The sequence below is a fragment of the Chiloscyllium punctatum genome, chromosome 20, assembly GCF_047496795.1.
Source record: "Chiloscyllium punctatum isolate Juve2018m chromosome 20, sChiPun1.3, whole genome shotgun sequence".
Lineage (NCBI taxonomy): Eukaryota > Metazoa > Chordata > Chondrichthyes > Orectolobiformes > Hemiscylliidae > Chiloscyllium > Chiloscyllium punctatum.
The window spans coordinates 22,103,911-22,124,003 of record NC_092758.1 but is presented as its reverse complement, the minus strand read 5'-3'; the positions used below and the strand labels follow the sequence as shown (position 1 = coordinate 22,124,003).

Genomic DNA, 20,093 nt, shown 5'->3' with positions numbered 1-20,093 from the left:
AGTGAATAGGCACGAATAGCCACATGGTTCACTTCTTAATGATCTTCATTCTGAGCTAGTCTAATTGTGACAGACCCTGTTGAACACCAGAGAGTAAATGTTTGTGAAACAGTGTCCAAGTTTTCAAGTCAGAGATTTAGTCCACTTCACACACCACCAACTCTAACCCTACCGATTACTCATTCCCTGTAAAACTGGTCAAGTTCTCAACCAATTAACCTTGATTAATGTCAAACCATCACTTGTTGTCTTGTTCTACTTGGTCTCAGGCAGACCTGACTAAATGACAACAAGACAAGCACGCTGCTAAACAGGGACACTCATAAATTTCAAATTGGGATCTATTAGAAACTAGAAACAAAGAGTTTGAGTAGGTCATTAGGTCGTTTAAGTCTGTTCCACCATTCAACATGACCATGGCTATTCATCTATCTTAATGCGATACTGTCAGTTCCACATAATGCAGTAACTCAATTCTTATGCAATCCCACATTATTAGAAAATTGTATGATAGTAGCATCATTTAAACTCATGGGGCCGGAAACACATTTTAATCAATACACACTTTAAATGTTCGAGCCTTAGAAACAGTGTTCCCAATTTGTCAATCATGTTACAGCAAACTTACGTTAATGAAACGCATGTTACAGCAGAATGACCTATATTCCTGTTTACTTACCATTCCCCTTGATGCAACCAAAATACAAAAGTTATCTCTTTCTTGAATCTATTGAGTGACGTGACCTGCATAGCCTTCTATGGTCGAAAATTCATAGGTTCACCGTGTTTTGAGTGAGAAACTGTTTCCTCATCTCAGTTCTAAATGGTCTACCTTATATCCTGAGACTCTGACTCCTGGTTTGAGAACTTTGCAGCCAGGGAAAGCATTCTCCTTGCATCTAGTCTGTTCAACCCTTTTAGAATTTTAATACATTTCAAACAGATCCCCTGTAATCCCTCTAAAACAGGCCAATCAATCTCTGCATAGGATATGCTTGCCATCACTGTTATCAGCCTAGTGAGCCATCACTGTTCTCCCTACATGACAAGTATACCCTTTCTTAGGTAGCGGGACCAAAACTGCACACAATACACCATGTGCAGTCTCATCTACAGCCAGTATAGTAACAGTAAGACATCCCTACTTCTGAACTTAGATCCTCTTCCAATAATGGCCAATATAACATTTGATTTCTTAATTGCTTGTTGCACCCACCTGTCTACTTTGATTGGCTGATGTACAACGACACCCAAATCCTTTTGTGCATCTGCATTTTCCAATGTATTGCCATTTAAATAATACTCTTCCTTTCTGTTTTTCACACTGAAATATAGAACTTTACATTTAGCCAAGTTGTATTGTATCTGCTATCTGTTTGCTTGCTCACATAATTTGTCCATGTTGGCTTGCATCCGCCTCTCAACTCACAATTCTGCTCAGTTTTGTATTATCAAAAAACTTGGAAATGTTAACTTTGATTGTCTTAACCAGGTCATTTCCATATATCATGAAGAGCTGGGACCAAAGCATGATCCTTGCAATTCCACATTAATCATTGTCTGCTCCTCAGAAAAAAAAGGATCCACTTATTCCCACTCTCCAGTGTCAACCAATTCTCCATTCACGCCAATATACTACATTTTATTTCATATGGTTTAACTTACCTTTATGAGGAACTTTATCAAAAGCCTTCTGAAATACACAACATCTACTGATTGAGTCTTATCAATTCCACTGACTGCATCCTCAAAGAACTGCAGTAGTTTTGTTAAGCATGATTTGCCTTATTATAACACTGAGACCTCCTTCCATTCTCTGATAGAATCTTTAAGACCTGGCCTTTGAAATTTATATTTGTGATTTATTTGGAGGATAACAGCTCTTTTGGTCTGAATGAGTTTCAGATGCTTCACTGTTGCAAGGTAATTTATTTTCCTTGGTTCATAAGCCCAAGATTTTTTTTCATTCTCTTGCGGGATGTAGCCAGCATTTACTGCCTGTCCCTAGTCGCCCTTGAGAAGGTGGTGGTCAGTTGCCTTCCTGAACCACTGCAGTCCACATGCTATACGTAGATCCACAATGCCATTAAGAAAGGAATTCTGTTTCCCCATTCAGTTTTATCATTATAATTTCAATCATAAATATTACATTCTCCCTCTGGTGATTATGAAAAGCAAACTGCTGAAGAGTCAGGGCAGATGCTGACCATATTAAACTAAGCAAGTCAATGCAATGTCAAAAGATGTAAATACGTTAATTGACAGCATAATTAATCCTGCGTACATAATCAATGAAGAATACTGATGTGTCGTGGAAAACCAAAGATGCTCAAGGCAGATGCACTTTTCCAAATGTCACAGTGAAGACGATTTCAGTCAATGCAACCTCCCTAAGGATACAGCCACAATACAATGAAACCCCAAGGCAGCAGTTAAAATTGTAAATTAATATTGGTAAGGATGATACCACAGTCTCTAACACATCTATCAGATATACTAACTGCATTCAATGGATTTCATTCTTTTAGCTTCTACACTTCACTTCCCATGCCCACAATAGATTATTAATGGAGTGTCCTTTTATGGCAGAAGCTGACTGTGTCAGTAATGACTTATCTGTAATAAATCTGAATTTGTGCTCAATCAGTAATTTTTGCATGACATATCTATTATTTTGGTGAGCTATTCAAAATTTCACTTTTGTTCTATTTTCTAAGCTAAGACTTCAATTTGTTCGATGTTTTCCTCACAGGGGCAACTTAAATATTGTCTTTGCTATCCCGGTGAAAACAATGGGCTATTCAAATGTTGTCCAGGTGTCACTTTATACCTGAACCAAGTCAGATCATATACCTGACAACTAACTCTTTTATCGTTAAATCACAAAAGACAATGCATCTGAGAGAATGTCAGAGTACAAGCTTTGTAAATTATGATAGACGCAAGAATTGCCATATTCTTGTCACACAGTGGGAGGCAAAAAGCTGGGATGGCCTTATGATGATGTGTTAGGGCATCAAAGATTTTTTCTGCAAAGATGAGCTAAAGGCAGATAAAAACAGAGTGGCCAACTCTCAGAGATGAAAATCTGCGGGCACTTTGGCATGATAGAACATGGGGAAGAGGGAAAGGAGACTTCATGAGTTAAGGCTATGGGGCTGCACTCTGGGAGACTGTGGGAGTTGATGATGTCAGGGGATGGGACGTGCTGCTGAAACTGTGAAAGTGGTTGTGGGAAGAGAAAGCAGCATGCATGTGCAGACACAGACTACAAATCAAAAAGTTAAAAATAGATGACAGAGGCAGTGATGGCAGCAAACCATCCAAGGTTTGGGAAAACTGCTTCAAATATGGGATGTTCCTGTAAAATCCAGGATGATTGGTCATCCTGACCCGCACATCTGTCCATATCTTGCAATGTGCTGTGAGAGATTAATGCAGAGGTGCAGGGTTTTTTAACATCCCAGTTCACCGGCTGACCACTGCAGTCTTAAAAATTGTTTTATAGTTGACTAGGCATGTCTGTTGACTGGTTTACGCTCACTGTGCTTGGTTGGTTCAGCCTGGGTGTGGACTCAGATGAAAGTGAAGACACTATGAAAGTTGTTGGAAGGTAGGATGAGAAGCATGGAAAAGCTGGAAGCGTGGCCCTGACATTTTAAATCAATGTGAAAATAAATTATTACATCTATATTAACTGGAGTCATTTCTGCAATGCTCCAAAAGATAAAATACATGATAGCCATGTGTGTGAAAATAATCTATCACATTGAGTTCAATAATATAAATAGTTTATTTAATTAATCTTTAATATTTAAATCAATGAATAGATGAACTGCATCTAGTAGCTGTGTATTCATTTGTGAACATGACAAGGAGTAAAAGAAACAATGAGTGGATCTCTTCCCTAGTTTGAGGGTATTCCTAATAGAAACCAGAATATCAAGTTAAGCAGTTCAAGGACAAGGGATTACTTGGAGCTGCAACCCGAACAGTTGCAAATAAAAGGATAAGTTACAGTTCCTAAACATTTCCAGAGAAATGTTTTCTTCACCTCCACTTTTATCTTCCAATGCCACACACATGTACAGTGATAGAAGAACAGGCAAAAAAACACAACCCCTGATCCATCTCTGGGCAATAGTCCAAAGACACATGACAGTACCAATATTACATGTGTTTTAGATTTCTTTTCCTTCTCTGCAGCAAATTGTTCACTCATGATGAGATTGTTCAAATCGCTGATGCACATTTGACTTCATTTTTAATGGTGACCCTCTGCAATTTAATATGGTATCTGACAAAATCACAAAAGTAAGCAAAGAGTAATAGATTATGCTGCTTCTCCACCGCTTTCAGGACTTATCCAATTACCTGGAAAAAGTGAGGACTGCAGATGCTGGAGATTAGGGTCGAAGAGTGTGGTGCTGGAAAAGCACAGCCGGTCAGGCAGCATCTAAGAAACAGGAATGTTGACATTTTGGGTATAAGCTCTTCATCAGGAATTGGGGGGGTGGGTGGGGGGAGTGGGGTGGCGTGGATAGGGAGGACTGACAGATAAATGGGAGGGTGGGGGTGGGGTTTGGACTGTTCCACGTGTCTGATGAAGAGGTAGGCAGAACTGGGGCCCATGTGGCTGCCCAAGGCTACCCCTTTGGTCTAAGTGAAATGAGAGGATTTGAAGGAGAAATTGTTGAGGGTGAGGACCAGTAACACCAATCAATGATTGTGTCAGTGGAGCAGTACTAATTGGGCTGGCAGGAGTGGAAGAAACATGGGCCTTGAAGGCCTTTGCCATAGCGGATGGATGTGTACAGGGACTGGATGTCAATGGGTGAAGATGTGGCATTGGAGGCCGGGGAAACAAAAGTCATGGATGAGGTGGAGGGTGTGGTGGTGTCCTGAATGTTTGTGGGGAGCTCCCGGACCAAGGGGGAACAGGATGACATCAATATATGAGGAGATATGTTCGGTGGGGCAGGAACAGGTGGAGACATTGGGTTAACTGGGGCAGTCAGGTTTGTGGATTTTGGATAAGGGGTAGAACTGGATAGTGTGGGGTTCCGGGACTCTAAGGTTTGAGGCTGTGGATGGGAAATCCCCTGAGATCATGAGGTGTGGATGGTCTGGGTGATGATGGTTTGGTGATGAGAGGTGAAGTCGTGGTTGAGGGGGCAACAGGAGGAGGTGTCACCCCCCCTCCCCCCACCCTCTTATTTATCTCACAGCCCCCTTCCACATCCCTCCCTCTGCATTCCTGATGAAGGGCTTCTGCACAAAACATCGATTGACCTACTCCTCGGATGCCGCTGGACCTTCCAGTGCCACACTTTTTGACTCTTATCCAATTACCTTCAAAGGGATGGAACTTTCACACATCCCTCCCCGATGACAGAAACTCTATGTCCAAGTCAGGGATGGGAACTTCCTGAGCAGGGAATTTCTGTTCTTATAATTTGCTTCAAACTCAACACAATAAGGATGGAAAGAATCAGCTTCACAAATATATCTGACCTGCTCAGGTTTCAGCTTTAGGAAATAATCTGGATTTCAAAACAACAAAAAGCCATTTAAAGAATTTACCCTGGATCTCCTAACTTCCTTTGTTGACAATCAAAGCCAGGTTAGGGTGAAACACAAGCAAACAATCACATCCCTGCCAGGTATATGTGCGAAATTGTATTTGTGTCAAAGAGTGTGGTGCTGGAAAAGCAGAGCTGGTCAGGCAGCATCCGAGGAGCAGGAGAGTCAATGTTTCGGGCCCCAGCCCTTCATCAGGAAGTTGTACTGTTACCTACCTGTCCAAGATAAATGACGTGACCTCCCAGAGAATCCCCACAAATCCAAGTATTGGTCAGTATCATATAGTGCCAATAGGCATTTGGGGTTTTCAAGTGATTTTGGATGCATGGTTAGACTTTAACAAGATAGAAGTTTGAAATCTCTGTTGCTTTTGGTCACTGTGGGAATCAAGGAATATGAGGTAAGGGAGGGGCAGTGGACGTGTGGTTATGGATCACCACAATGATGTGAATGGCAGAACAGCTTTGAAGGGCTACATGCTACTCCTCTTCCTGCTTCTTATAATTCTGTGTCCTTAATTTAGCTAAGTGAGGAAATTAAACCTGCATTCTATCCATCCATTCATTACCAACATACTCTCATTTGGATTTATTTAGCAAGTGGAAGCAAATGTACCATCCACCATTCAATGACTGGTAGTTAAGTAAATTCTATACAACAAAATGAAACATTTTATGACTAGTTAAAAAAAATGATAAAATTTGCTTATGTTGTCTCAATCTTTATAGATAGCAGCATTTAATTCAAAATGCCTGTCCCACATTTCAGTGAAAGGGCTTTAAATAAAGATTATCATGTCATGTCCGATGAAACATTTCCAATAATAGGTTGATGGAATTGCTGTTTATAAAGTCAGTAGGAATTTAAGTCAAAACAAAGACAGGAATAGCTGGAGAAACCCAGTAGGTCTGTGGAGAGAAAACCAAGTCGGCTGTTGGGGGGAGAGGGCAGGGGGGAACCAGAGGGAAAGATAGGTGGAGGTGGAGCCTGGAAAAAGAACAATCTTTATGCAGATAATAGAATGGATAGTGGTGAGCCAGGGAGAAAGAAACGCTGTTAATGCAGACTATTAGTGGATGAAAATGGGTTGGTTCTGCTGAAAGCAGGCCATGTAATGACAAGTCCTGGAGTGTGGGGGTGGGGAAAGGTCATGGAAGGTGGTTATTGAATTTGACACTGAGCTTGAAGGGATTGGACTCAAAATGTTGACTCTGCTTTCTCTCCACAGATGCGGCCAAACCTGTTGGTTTTCTCAGCCATTCCTGTTTTAGTTTCAGATTTCAGCAGCCGCAGTGCTTTGCTTTTTGTTTAGTAGGAATTCAAATATTTTACAATGGCAAATGACTGTCTTTTTCTGAACTTTCCTTGAACTATTTATGCACTGTGGATTGTTACACTTGTCTTTCTCTAAAGCTTTAGCAAACAGGGAAAGGTGGAGGAGCAGCTCTGTTGATTAAGGATGATATTGCCACAATATACTGTAGAGACATGACTTCATTCTGGAGATCATGATGTACTCAGTTTGGTAGACATGACTTCCAGTAAAAGTGGAAAATCATGTACTGGAGTCATTTACAGAACTCCTAACAGTAAGTAGTCGATAAGACCTCAAATAGAGCAAGATTTCATGGGTGCTTGTAAGAAACGTAAAGCAATAATCATGGTTGTTTTAAATCTATTTAATCCAATCTATAATCAGATTGTACAGTTCAAACTGGAAAATGAGTTCATGCAGTGCTTTAGTGACAGTTTCCCAAAGCAGTTTGCTCTGGAGCCAGCTAGAGAGCAGATTATAATAGACATGGTATTATGCAATGAGACAGGATTAATTAATGACCTCAAAGTGAAAGCATTCCAAGGTACCAGTGATCATAATATCATTGAGTTCTATGTTTCATTTCAGGGAGATCAAAGTGGATCAAAGATGAACATTTAAGTGCAAACAGGGCAATTATGATGGATGAAGGCAGAGCTGGCTAAAATGAATTGGGAACTTCGATCAAGGAATAGGTGAGAAAAGGCACAATGGCAGATATTTAAAGAGATACTTCAGCACAATTAGAAAAGATACATTCAAGTCAAATAGAAAGATTATAAGGGAAGAATGCATAACCATGGCTGCAGTAGGGAGTTAAAGATAGTATCACATTTTAAGAATAGCAGTTTGACAAGGAGATTGTTAAATCAGTAGAACCAAAGAATTGAGGATGCTGGAAACCTGAAACGAATACAGAATTGCTGGAGAAACTCAGCAGGTCTGGCAACATCAGTGGAGAGAAAGCAGAGTTAATGTTGCAGGTTCAATGATACTTCTCCAGTTTTTGTAACAAGTCAGAAGATTAGACACAACATAAATAACAATAAAGAGTGACTAAAAGATTATTGAGGGAGAAATTAAAATACAAAAGAAATCTAGCTAGAAGTATGAAAACAGGTGGTCAGAGTTTCTATACATATTTAAAAATGAAGAATAGTCATTAAAGTAAGTATTCATCTCTCTGTTTCTTTGCAATTCCTTTCAACAAAGTGTGTGGCTAGAAAAAAAACACTGAAAGTCATCTTCACTGTTTACGGAGTGTTTCTGAAGAGGATTTTCTTGGAATCAATCAATCGATCAATCAATCCTTTACATCCTTCCACAAGTAAGTTGACTAATAATGTGCACAAAACTGCATGTGGAATCTCACTAGAGCTCTGTATAACTGAAGAACAATCTACCTACGTTTGTATTAAATTCTCCACACAACATATAATTTCATTCTAATCGCTCCACGAATTACTTGGTACTTGCATTTTATGATTCATGCACTAGATTACCCAGATTTCCTTAGAAGACTGCATCTTAGAAGTCTGAAGTCTCTCACCGTTTTGATAATCTGCTTCTCTTTTGCTCTTTTTGACAAAATTCATATTTTTACATTTTCCTATACTGAGAACCATGCCAGAACTTCACCAATGTCTTTTGGTAGCCTCCCTATGCCCTCTTCACAGTGTACTTTCCTGCCTTTGTTTGTCTCAGCAAACTTGGCAACCACACCTCCATTCCCTTCATCTAATTCATAGCCTAAATTTAAAGCTATTGATGATCCATGCCCTGTGGCATCTCTTGTTACATCTTGCCTGCCTGAAAAATGAACCATTACGCCTACTCTCTATTTCTTGTCAGCCTGTCTGTGACAGCATGCTATCCCCATACCATCAGCTTTTATGTTCTGCAATAACTTTTGTTGAGGCATTTCATCAAATCGCTCTGGAAATCGACATCCACCAGTCATCCACAGCATACGTTACTTCCTCAATGAATGGCAGTTGATTGATTGAACACAATTTCCCCTTCAAAGACCATGTTGACTCTGCCTGATTAACATGAATGCATCTAAGTCCCCTGTTATAACTTATTTAATAATAACTTCTAACAATTCTCAATGACGTGCTAAGCTAACTGAACAGCAGCTTCATGTTTTCTGCCTCCCTCCTTTTTTTGAATGAAGGAATCACATTTAACATGTTGCAAGTGAAGAGTCCGTCCTGGAATCTAGGGAGTTTCTAAACTGAAACGTGAATCATCTCATAATAAAAGCAAAATACTGTGGAAATAGTGCTGGAAAATTGAACAAAACAAGACAGAAAAATGTAGAGAAATTCAGCAGGTCTAGCAACATCTATGAAGATGCGTTTCAAGTCCAATATGACTCTTTTTCTGGAAAATGGTGGATTTTGTGCCATTGATAGACGGAAAGTAGAAGCAAGTGTAAGAGATGGTGAGTGCTATTAATGGTAAAAGTGGGATTGAAATTTAAAATAGGTGCAATGATAAGTTTGAAAATGAGAAAATGGATCACCTCTACTGAGAGTAAATTCAATAAAGCACTTATGAAACACATGTGGGATAAACAAACTGAAGGATGGAGGTTATGGTTTGAAGTTCATGAATTCAGTGTTGAATCCAAGAGATGGTAATGTGCCTAAGCGTTCTTCCGCCCACTTGCATTATGCTTCATTGTCACACTGCAGCAGACCCAGGAAAGAAATATTAGCATGGGACCAAGATGCTTTATTGAAACAGTAAGCAATTAGAAGATTAGGCTCATTAGTATGGATGGATCAGAGTTGTTCTGCAAAGCAGTCACACGGTCTTGCGATTGGTCTTGCCAATGTGAAGAAGACTGCATTATGAGCAATGAACACATTAGACTAGATTAAAAAAGTACAAGAGAAAAGCTGCATCACCTGGAAGGTTTGTTCTGATATTGGAGGGAAGAGGTGAAAGGACAAGTGTTACACTTTCTGCGGTTGCTTGGGAGATGCAGCTAAGGTAGAGGAAGATTGGGAGTGACGGGAGAGTGCATCAGAGCATTGTAGCAAGAATGGTTCCTATGAAATGCTGACAGTGCAGGGGAGGGGAAGACCTCACTTACCACTTCTTTAAGGCCCAAGGATGCAGTCCATCAGGATCTGTCAGCCTGTCACTCCAATAATTTACTCAGTACCACTTCCCAGGATTAGTACTTTTCCTAAGTTTCTCCCTCCCTTTCTAGCTGTTTCTGAAATGCTATTTGTATCCACTTGAGGATATTATGAAATTGCTGTTCAATGCATCTGCCAACTCTTTATTTTACATTATCAATTCTCCAGACCTACTTTCGATAAAACAATGCAAGTAATTAAAAACAAATTGTTGGAAGTATGCAGACCAAATAAAAGAGGAACTTGGAGTGAAATGTGGTGTCATGAATATTTTAATCATGCTGATGTAACTAATAGTATTACTCTGAAATCAGTAGAACAGAGTACAGCAGAAGAATAGACAAGAGAGAGAAGTGTATTATGGAGCAGCACTAAGACACTTCATACAGAGCACAATTCAATAGCTTATGTATATGTGTGCAAATAAAGAGTGCTATAGTACTGAAGAGAGTGAGAGAGCATAACTATAGGATAAGGATGAATTGGAAACATTAGGAAAGAAGATTGTGGCAGTCTGAAAAAGGTAAACAACTTCCAAGAGTGTAAATGTAGACAACAAATGCCCAGAGAAACAAGAGATAATTCAAAGTGCTCATTTGCTGCAATGAAAACAAAATCCTAACACACCCAATAGCCTAAACACTCATTAAAACCTACTTCAAAAAACTGCAAGGGTGCAACATTCCCTTCAGTTGCATCTTACCTCGTAAGTGGTGTAGTTGCTGTATTTCTCTCAAGTTGCACTAACAGCTAAATTCTAATTAATCTTCTTGGACAAAGCAAGTTAGGAAAGCCTGTTAAAACTTTCCTGACAGCTTCATAAGATAGTTCTGGGCTCATTTTTGAAGTTGATGCTGTTGGTGTTATGATTTGCAATAAACTTTGTGTATCTCAATTTATAAGTTTTGGAAATAAAGCAGACATATCTGACAGGTATCTTTACACTTTGCACAACCCATTAGGATTTGTTTCTACTGATATTTTTCTGACACCTGCAAAAATAGATTGCAATTCCTGAATGATGCTGTAATAAAACCACACGCACTCTTTCAACCTGTTTCTGAAATTCAGTTCCAGGATAGGTACAGCTCTAACATTGTTTTTAGTACCCACAGTTGCACTGATTTTCTTGAAATCCTGCAGAATCCCTCTCGGGTGATGTCTACCAACCCTCCGACTTTGAGTGTATATTGCAGCCTCTGGGTCATTGAATTGTCATTTGCCAAGGACAACAATTTCATTAACTTTCCTTTAGAAAGCAAGCAAGCCAATGTCTGTGATTTCTTTCATATTTCTGCCATGTGCAAGGATTCTGCAGAGGACAGGTCAGAGTTGTTTGAACTCGTGAACACTTGAGTCTTTTGCATTTATGAAAGGAATGAATGAAAACTCTTTAAATTTGCAGATGTCGGTGACCATACAAACAACATATGCAGATTAACCACTTCAACAAAAGGATGTCGCAAGTCTGCAATTAAAAACAGAAAGTGTTTGAAATGCTCAGCAGGTCTGGCACCATCCGTGAAGAGTGAAACTGAGTTTGCACTCCAAGTCGAGTATGATTCCTTGTAAGAACTAAACTTGGGTAGAAATGTTGTGCGTTTTATGCTGAGTGGGAGCAAAAGCAAAGGGGGAGGTTCGAAATATGACAGAAAGCACGAGAGATTAAATGACAGCGATATCATGGGACAAAAGACAATGGGAGTCAAAATGGTTTTGTTAGGAGATACACCATTTGCCAAAGTTAAGGTAAGTACCAGATTAATGAACAAGAAAATGCTTGAAAACATGGTAAAGAATTGCCCTTGGCAAGAAAAGGTAAAAGGTAAAATCAAAATAGAAAACTTATATGCAGGGAATTTATGATATCCAGCATCTGCTGTTTTTGGGTTTTTTTTGTTTTAAAAAAAAACTTGGTTATATGGTCCTAAGCTGTGGAACACACTGTTGAGTCCAAAAGGCTGGGAACTACCTCCAGCTTGTGTGTTGAGCTTCACAGGAGTATGGCAACAGGGCAAGGACTGAAATATGAGAATGTGAGCAAGGCAGTGAATTACAATGACAAGTCAGCCCAAAGCTTGAGATCATGCTTGTGGACTGAGCAGAGACATTCCATAGTGCGGTCACCCAAACTGCATTTCATTTCTCTAGTATGGAGATGACTATATTGAGAGCAGCACATACGATATACTAAACTGAAAGTTGTACAAGTAAACCATTGGCTGCTTCACCTGGAATGAGAGTTTGGAGCTTTAGATGGTGAGAAGACAGAAGTTAAAAGAGCACGGATTATACGACAGTCCCATCCCAAGGCACATTCCTATGCAATCACAAGAGGAAACCGAAGAAAAAGAAAAATAAAATTTTAGGGCTGAATACTGGAGAGGAAACATCGTCATGGGCATCCAGGACATCAGCGTTGCCTTCCCTGCCTTCTGTGCCATCTTAAAAATACATCCCCCCTGCGCCACCACCAGGAGACCACATCCATTTAGCTGGCAGCATCATCCATTAATGCTGGGATCAATCTGCTCTAAGCAAGGTAATGATCATCTTATTAAATCTCCCCTCATTGTGCCTTTGTAAAAATTGGTTGTCCCAAATTGTAAGATGATGCAATGGCTTTAAGAGGGTTTTTGTCCATTTTTCTTAAAGAGAAGGTTTAGGGCAGAGAAAATGAGCAGTCTACTAGATCCACCAGAGAAAACAGCTTGTGGGACCATGGATTTAGTTTTTTAGCTGGAACAATAGATGCAACTTGAATGGGTGTGGTCAAGCTCTCACAGAACCTAGATTTTCAGGTTTGTTTTTTCAGTTTTTCAGTATCAGCAGTTTTTGGAAGCTGCAGCAAATCTCTCCCAGCTGCTACCCTCTCTTAGATTTTTCTCTTGATGTTTTTTTCCTCCTGGGCTACTGGAGTGACATGTGAGACCATCTGTTTTTTAGAATTTGCCTTTTGCCAAGGGTGTGTTTATGGATATTACTATATTAGAACACTTATAGAATCCCTACAGTGGGGATAAATTAACATGGAAAAACTTCATATACCAGCAACCAGAGCAAAGGGCCAGGCATCTCCTCGTGGTAAAGGTTGTACATTTCATTGACAAGTCTGGTAAGACAGAATCTGTTTGCGATAATTCCCTGAGTATAAGCACTCTTTGGGATCTTCTGCAAATTTGCCAATTGCATCTGTTCCTCTCCTTCCCATTTGTCCATCTTTGTTAAGAATACTAAATTGAAGGGGCTAGTAAGGCATGTGCTTTTATAGCATGCTCAAGCATAAAATCCATTTTTATTCGAAAAGCAAACAATCTGAGGCACATTACCAAGAAAGATTTTGTGCCAGGATAGTTTTACTACCTTACTTTATGACCAGAAATCAGTTTTCTCTGACAGATTGTCATCCTTAGCTGAGGAAATACAGGACAATGCAACCAATTCTGAAACTCTAACTGTTGAAGACTGGCTTAGGAGAAGAGTCAACATGTCTTTGGACTGAAAAAAACATGTACAGCGAGCAACACAATGATGTGGATGTCAACATGGCGGAGGTTGTAAGCCTGTTCTTTATATTTTGGGTGTGCAGCAAATACAAGATGAGACATATGGCACACACAGTGCATCAAGATAAGACTTTAGCCGAGGCACTTCCCTTCTAAGTTTAATAATATGTTATCCCTTCAAAGCCACAAGGATTCCTATCTGAAGCGAAAAATATCAGATTCTTAGAAAGTAACAGTGATGAAATGACAGAATACACCTTGACCAGAAAAGTTTGGTAGACGCTGAAAAATGACACAGAGGCTGCGATGTGCCATTAACTCACACCACTTGGTTCCAGTCCTGCCTTTGTATTCTGCTGCTAATTTAAATGATTGCAGCAAACAGCCAGCATGAAGCAAACCTTTGAGTGGCAGAGGGTGCACAATTATGAGAAACTAGCAGAAGATAAACCAAGGCAAGACAAAGAAAAATGTTTGTTAAACATCAATAAAATGGTATTACGCTGGACAGAAATTTTGGAAAAAAAATCATTACAAACATCAGGAACGGGTTCAATTTCTTTGCATTCCTAGCACTGCTGCCTCACAGCATCAGGGACCTGGGTTTGAATCCAGTCTCAGGTGACTGTGTGGAGTTTGCACATTCTCCCCGTGTCTGCGTGGGTTTCCTCTGGATGCTCCAGTTTCCTCCCACAGTCTAAAGATGTGCAGGTCAGGTGAATTGGGCATGCTAAATTGTCCATAGTGTTAGGTGCATTAATCAGAGGGGAATGGGTCTGAGTGGGTCATTCTTCGGTGGGTCGGTGTGGACTTGTTGGGCCACACCATAGGCAATCAAATCTAATCTAATCAATATCTTTAAAAATACTCAAATATCAGCAACATTTTCCTACATTTCCATATTTGGGTTTCCTGCTCAGGCTGGCACAGCTGCAAGCAGTTTCCTTTTGGAGAATGTTCACTGGATTTTTTTTTGCTTCTTCTGTTGCAGTCTCTCACTGACACAGCGGAAACAGCCCAGAAAGTAAAGCTACAATTTCCCTTAACTTCAGAGCAAATACGCCTGTTTCCGAAACTCCATTCCCAACTGTTTTGCCTAAATTCCCTTGGACAGCCTTCTGCATGTTTTCTGGCCAACTCCCTTCTGAATGTTCTTGTCTTTCTGGGTATCTGGGCTCTTTTTGCGAAGGAATAACAATTATTTTTTCCACCTGTTTAAAGCGGCACAATGTTAACTCCCATTTAGAGTCAGAGAGTCACAGAGCTGCACAGCATGGAAACAAACCCTTTGTCCAACTCGTCCATGCTAACCAGATATCCCAACCCAGTTTAGTCCCACCTGTCAGCACCCTGCCCATATCCCTCCAAAACCTTCCTATTTGTATACCCATCCATAAGCCTTTTAAATACTGCAATAGTACCATGCTCCACCACTTCCTCCGCCAGCTCATTCCATGTGCACACCACCCGCTGAGTGAAAACATTGCCCCTGAGGTCCCTTTTGTATTTTTCCCCTCTCACCCTACATCTATGCCCTCTAGTGCTGGATGCTCCCATCCCAGGGAAGAGACTTTGTCTATTTATTCTATCCATACCCCTCATGATTTTATAAACCTCTATAATGTCACCCCTCATCCTCCAGCACTCCAGGAAAAACAGCCCCAGCTGTTTTCAAGTTTCAAGTTTCACAACATCCTTCCGATAGGAAGGAGACCAGGACTGCACACAATATTCCAAAAGTGGCTTAACCAATGTCCTGGACAGCCACAACATGACCTCCCAACTCCTGTACTCAAAACTCTGACCAATAAAGGAAAGCATACAAATGCCTTCTTCACTATCCTATCTACATACAACTCCACTTTCAAGGACCTATGAACCTGCACTCCAAGGTCTCTTTGTTCAGTAACACTCCCTGGGACCTTACCATTAAGTGTATAGGTCCTGCTAAGATTTGCTTTCCCAAAATGCAACACCTTGCATTTATCTAAGTTAAACTCCATCTGCCACTTCTCGGCCCATTGGCCCATCTGATCAAGATACAGTTGTCATCTCAGGTGACCTTCTTCGCTGTCCACTACACGTCCAATTTTGGTGTCATCTGCAAACTTACTAACTACTACCATCCTCTGTCTTCTACCTTCAAGCCAGTTCTGTATCCAAATGGCTAGTTCTCCTTGTATTTCATGAGATCTAACGTTGTTAACCAGTCTGCCGTGGGGAACCTTGTCGAATGCCTTACTGACGTCCATACAGACTTCCACTGCTCTGCCCTCATCAATCCTCTTTGTTAGTTCTTCAAAAAACTCCATAAACTTTGTGAGACATGATTTCCCATGCAAAAAGTCATGCTGACTATCCCTAATCAGTCCTTGTCTTTCCAAATACATGTACATCCTGTCCCTCAGGATTTCCTCCAACAACTTGACTACCAGGGTTGCCAGTCTATAGTTTGCTGTCTTTTCCTTATCAACTTTCTTAAATAGTGGCACCACGTTAGGCAACCTCCAGTCTTCCAGCACCTCACCTTGTGAATATCGATGATACAAATATCTCAGCAAGGGGCCCAGCAATCACTTCCCTAGCTTCCCACAGCGTTCTAGAGTACACCTGATCAGGTCCTGGGATTTATCCACTTGTTTGCATTTTAAGACATCCTCTGTAATATGGACATTTTTCAAGTTGTCACTATCTACTTCCCCCCTTTCTGTATCTTCTATGTCTTTTCCAAAGTAAACATTGATGCAAAATATTCATTTAATATCTCCCCTATATCCTGCAGTTCTACACATAAGCTGCCTTGCTGATCTTTGAGGGGTCCTCTTCTCTCCCTAGTAACCCTTTTGTCATTAATGTATTTTTAAAATCCCTTTGGATTCTCCTTAAACCTATTTGCCAAAGTTAACTCATGTCCCCTTTTTACCCTCCTGATATCCCTCTTAAGTATACTCTTAGTCACTCTATACCTTTCTAAGGATTCATTCGATCTCTGCTGTCCATACCTGATATATGTTTCCTTCTTTTTCTTAATCAAAAATACAATTTCTCTACTCATCCAGCATTGCCTACATCTACCTGCCTTTCCTTTCACCCTCACAGGAATATACTGTCACTGGACTCTTGTTATCTCATTTTTGAAGGCTTCCCATTTTTCAGCCATCCCTTTACCTGCGAACATCTGTTCCCAATCAACTTTTGAAAGTTCTCGCCTAATACTGTCAAAATTGTCATTCCTCCAATTTAGAATTTCAATGTTTAAATCCAGTGTATAATTTTCCATCACGATTTTAAAACTAATAGAATTATGGTCACTGGCCCCAAAGTGTGACCCCATTGACACCTCAGTCACCTGCCCTGCCTTATTTCCCAAGGGTAGGTTAAATTTTGCACCTTCTTTAGTCGGTACATCTACATACTTATTGCAGACTAGTGCACTTCTGACCTGTTTCTGCAAACTTTGTTTTGTGTGGCTTGTCCCAAATCACTGTGGTAGTGAGCTGGAAATCTAGCCCTGCTAATCCCTGAAAGTAGTAAGCAAAGTTCCCCAATTTACTTGACTTCGAGGTTCTTGTTGATAGAAAGCACGCATCTCTGTACTGAACAAGAATTTCTATTTATTACAGGTTATTAGACTCTAGCTTCAGGTAGACAGTCAGCATAGTACATTACTAATTACAATTGCAATTCTCTTATAAACTCCCCCCTTACACACACACACACACTCACACAGACAGTCAAATATACATGACAAATAGGTTATGAGGTGGGGAAAACTGGAAAGACAGTTTAGTTGTCTTTATTCCCAGGTTCTGTGGCTCAGATGACTGTGACGGTTTTTTGCTGCTCAATACTTTGCTTAAGTCATCTTTCTCTGGGTACTTCTACTGTTTTATTCATTACATCAACGGCTAGTTTACTTCAGAAAAGTCTGTCTTGTCTGTTATAATTTATTGCTTACAGCAATTGATATCTGTTCAAACGTACAGCTCACAGGTAGATAAGTGGTTTGTTTTTCGGGTTTAGTGAGTCTTGACTTCTGGGAACACTGAGACTGCTCCTGAGCTGATATGGAATGATACACTTCCCTCTCCCTGTAACTGCTTCCCAACTTCAAGCCATTCAATTACCTGAGAACCCATCACACAATTGTTGGGACACAAAAGGGCTCTGCCATCAATAACTGCTCACTAGTCTATCAGCCAATTAATGTCCTGTTGCCAAGAAGAGCTCCAAATTGTTTGCATCTCAAACATCAATTACTGCTCATTCAAACAATTGCCTACGATGCTTGGAATGGTACCTGGTTACCCCGTTTGTCAAAACAGCAGCCGTCCTTTTAAACACTGGCTTGAACACAGCTGTTTCTTATATCAGTCCACAATTCTTAAAAACACAAAATAAAAAGACACAGCCTTTTGAGGCTGATGCAGTTAAGTTTCCTTTTTCAGAGTCACAAGCTCTTTTTTGTTTATTCTTTTAGTTTGGATGGTTGATAGATTGGGACCATGACAGTCTTTCATCCACTTTACTGCATCCAACCCATATTTCTTTACTTCCAGCTGAGCCAAGAATTAATGCCCCAGTAATTGCTTCAACGGAGCCAGCAACTGTTCCACTTGGTATCCATCTTTTCCATGTCAACTAATGCCTTGTAATTACTCATGGAATGCACAGTTCTGGAACAAAATATCTGAAACTGGTAATTACATTACAGTCCATAAGTCAATCCTATGTTAGCACTTTTATATGAGACGAGCACATGCTCAGATGCTCATTATCGAAAAAAAAACTTTTATTTACACCTCCCTAACAAAGGCAATATCAGGGAAGGCAATATAACAAAATACTCAGATCTTGTAATGTAATGTACTCCAACTGCCAAACAACATATAGTCGGTTGTTTAATTTTCGATTATCTTTGTGCCTGTTATTCACTACCAGGCACACATTGGATTGCCTTTTGAGTAAAGACTTGACAGTCTAGGTCTGCCCTCTGGAGTTTAGAAGAAGTGATTTAATAAAAACATGTGAGATTCTGAGGGGATTTGACTGGGTGGACGTTGAAAGCATATCTTCTCTTGTGGAGAATCTAGAAATCGGGATCATAGATTACAAATAAGAGTTTGCCCATTTAAAACAAATGAGAAAACATTTTGTTTCTCTGAGGGTTGTGAGTCTTTCAAATTCCATTCCTCAAAAGGCAATAGATGCAGAATCTTTAAATAATTTTAAGGCGGAGGTATTCAGTTTATTGGTTATCAAGGGAATAACTGATAATTGGGGATATGCAGAATGTAGAGTTGAGGTTAAAATTGGATCAGCCGTGAACTTAATGAATGACGGAGCAGACTAGAAAGACTGAGTCACCTATTCCTGTTCCATGTTTGTGTGTTTTATGTGACATATTTCAGAGCATCCATTGTTTATCTCTCTATTATTTTTAATTTCCATTTCTTTTCACAGTGTTAAAAACATTCTTAATTTGTCACTATAAAATAAACTTTGGAAATTACAAATGGCCACTATATCCAGCAAATCAAAACTGATTAAATCATCATGTTATATTTATATCATCCAATAAAGCGCATTATTCTAGCACTTCAAGCAGATTAGAATGCCTTTGTCAATTGTGTAAAAAAAAATAAGTGACAATATAATTGTGTTATAATGGTGTTTAGACATATAACTTTGTCCCTAAAAGTAAATTCTGCCACCTGAAAACAAGGTCCCTTGCTGTCAACTTTGACAGTCGAAAGATCAATAAAACAACTTGAAGTTAAAACAGAAATGACTGTAAATACACGCTGGAAACTCCACAGGAAAATCACTTAACAAAAATAAGCTCTTGCATCATGAATTTGGTGGTCTATTTTTATATCAGATCCACCAATGTTTCCAAGAGGTACATGTTAACTGAGGACTTTTTAAAAGATTGTGGGGCATAAGTGTACTGGCTGAGCCAGCACTTATTGCCTGTCCCTAGTTGTCCTTGAGAAGGTGAGCTACCTTCTTGAACAGCTGCAGTCAAATGTGGTGTCAGTAGGCCTACAATGCCATTAAGGACAGAATTCCAGTATTTTAAACCAGCAACAGCAAACAAATAGCACCAATATATTTCCAAGTCAGGATGGTGAGTAATTTTGGGGGGTGGGGGGTGTATTTCAGGTTGTGGTATTCCCATTAATCTTCTGCCCTTGTCCTTCTAGATGCTATTGGTTGTGGACTTGGAAGGTGCTCTCTTAGGATTGTTGGTGAATTCTGCAGTGCATTTTGTAGATGATATACACTACTGCCACTGACTATTGATGGTGGAGGGGGTAGATATTTTCAGATATAGTGTCAGTCAAACAGGCTGCTTTGTTCTGGATGGTGTCAAACTTCTTGAGTGTTGTTAGATCTTCATTCATTCAGAAAAGTGGAGAGTATTCCATTACATTCCTCACTTGTGCCTCATAAATGGTGAAACAGGCGTTAAGGAGTCTGGAGGTGAGGTAGTTGCTGCAGGATTCCTAAACTTTGACTTTCCCTTGTCGTCAT

The 20,093-nt window shown here is 40.0% G+C and overlaps 1 protein-coding gene across 3 annotated transcripts in view; it reads right to left on the bottom strand.

Annotated features, from left to right (window-relative positions):
• The window catches only part of tenm2a (teneurin transmembrane protein 2a), a 2,790,214-nt gene that overhangs the window by 2,703,129 nt on the left and 66,992 nt on the right, over positions 1-20,093 (bottom strand). The window lies entirely within an intron of this gene.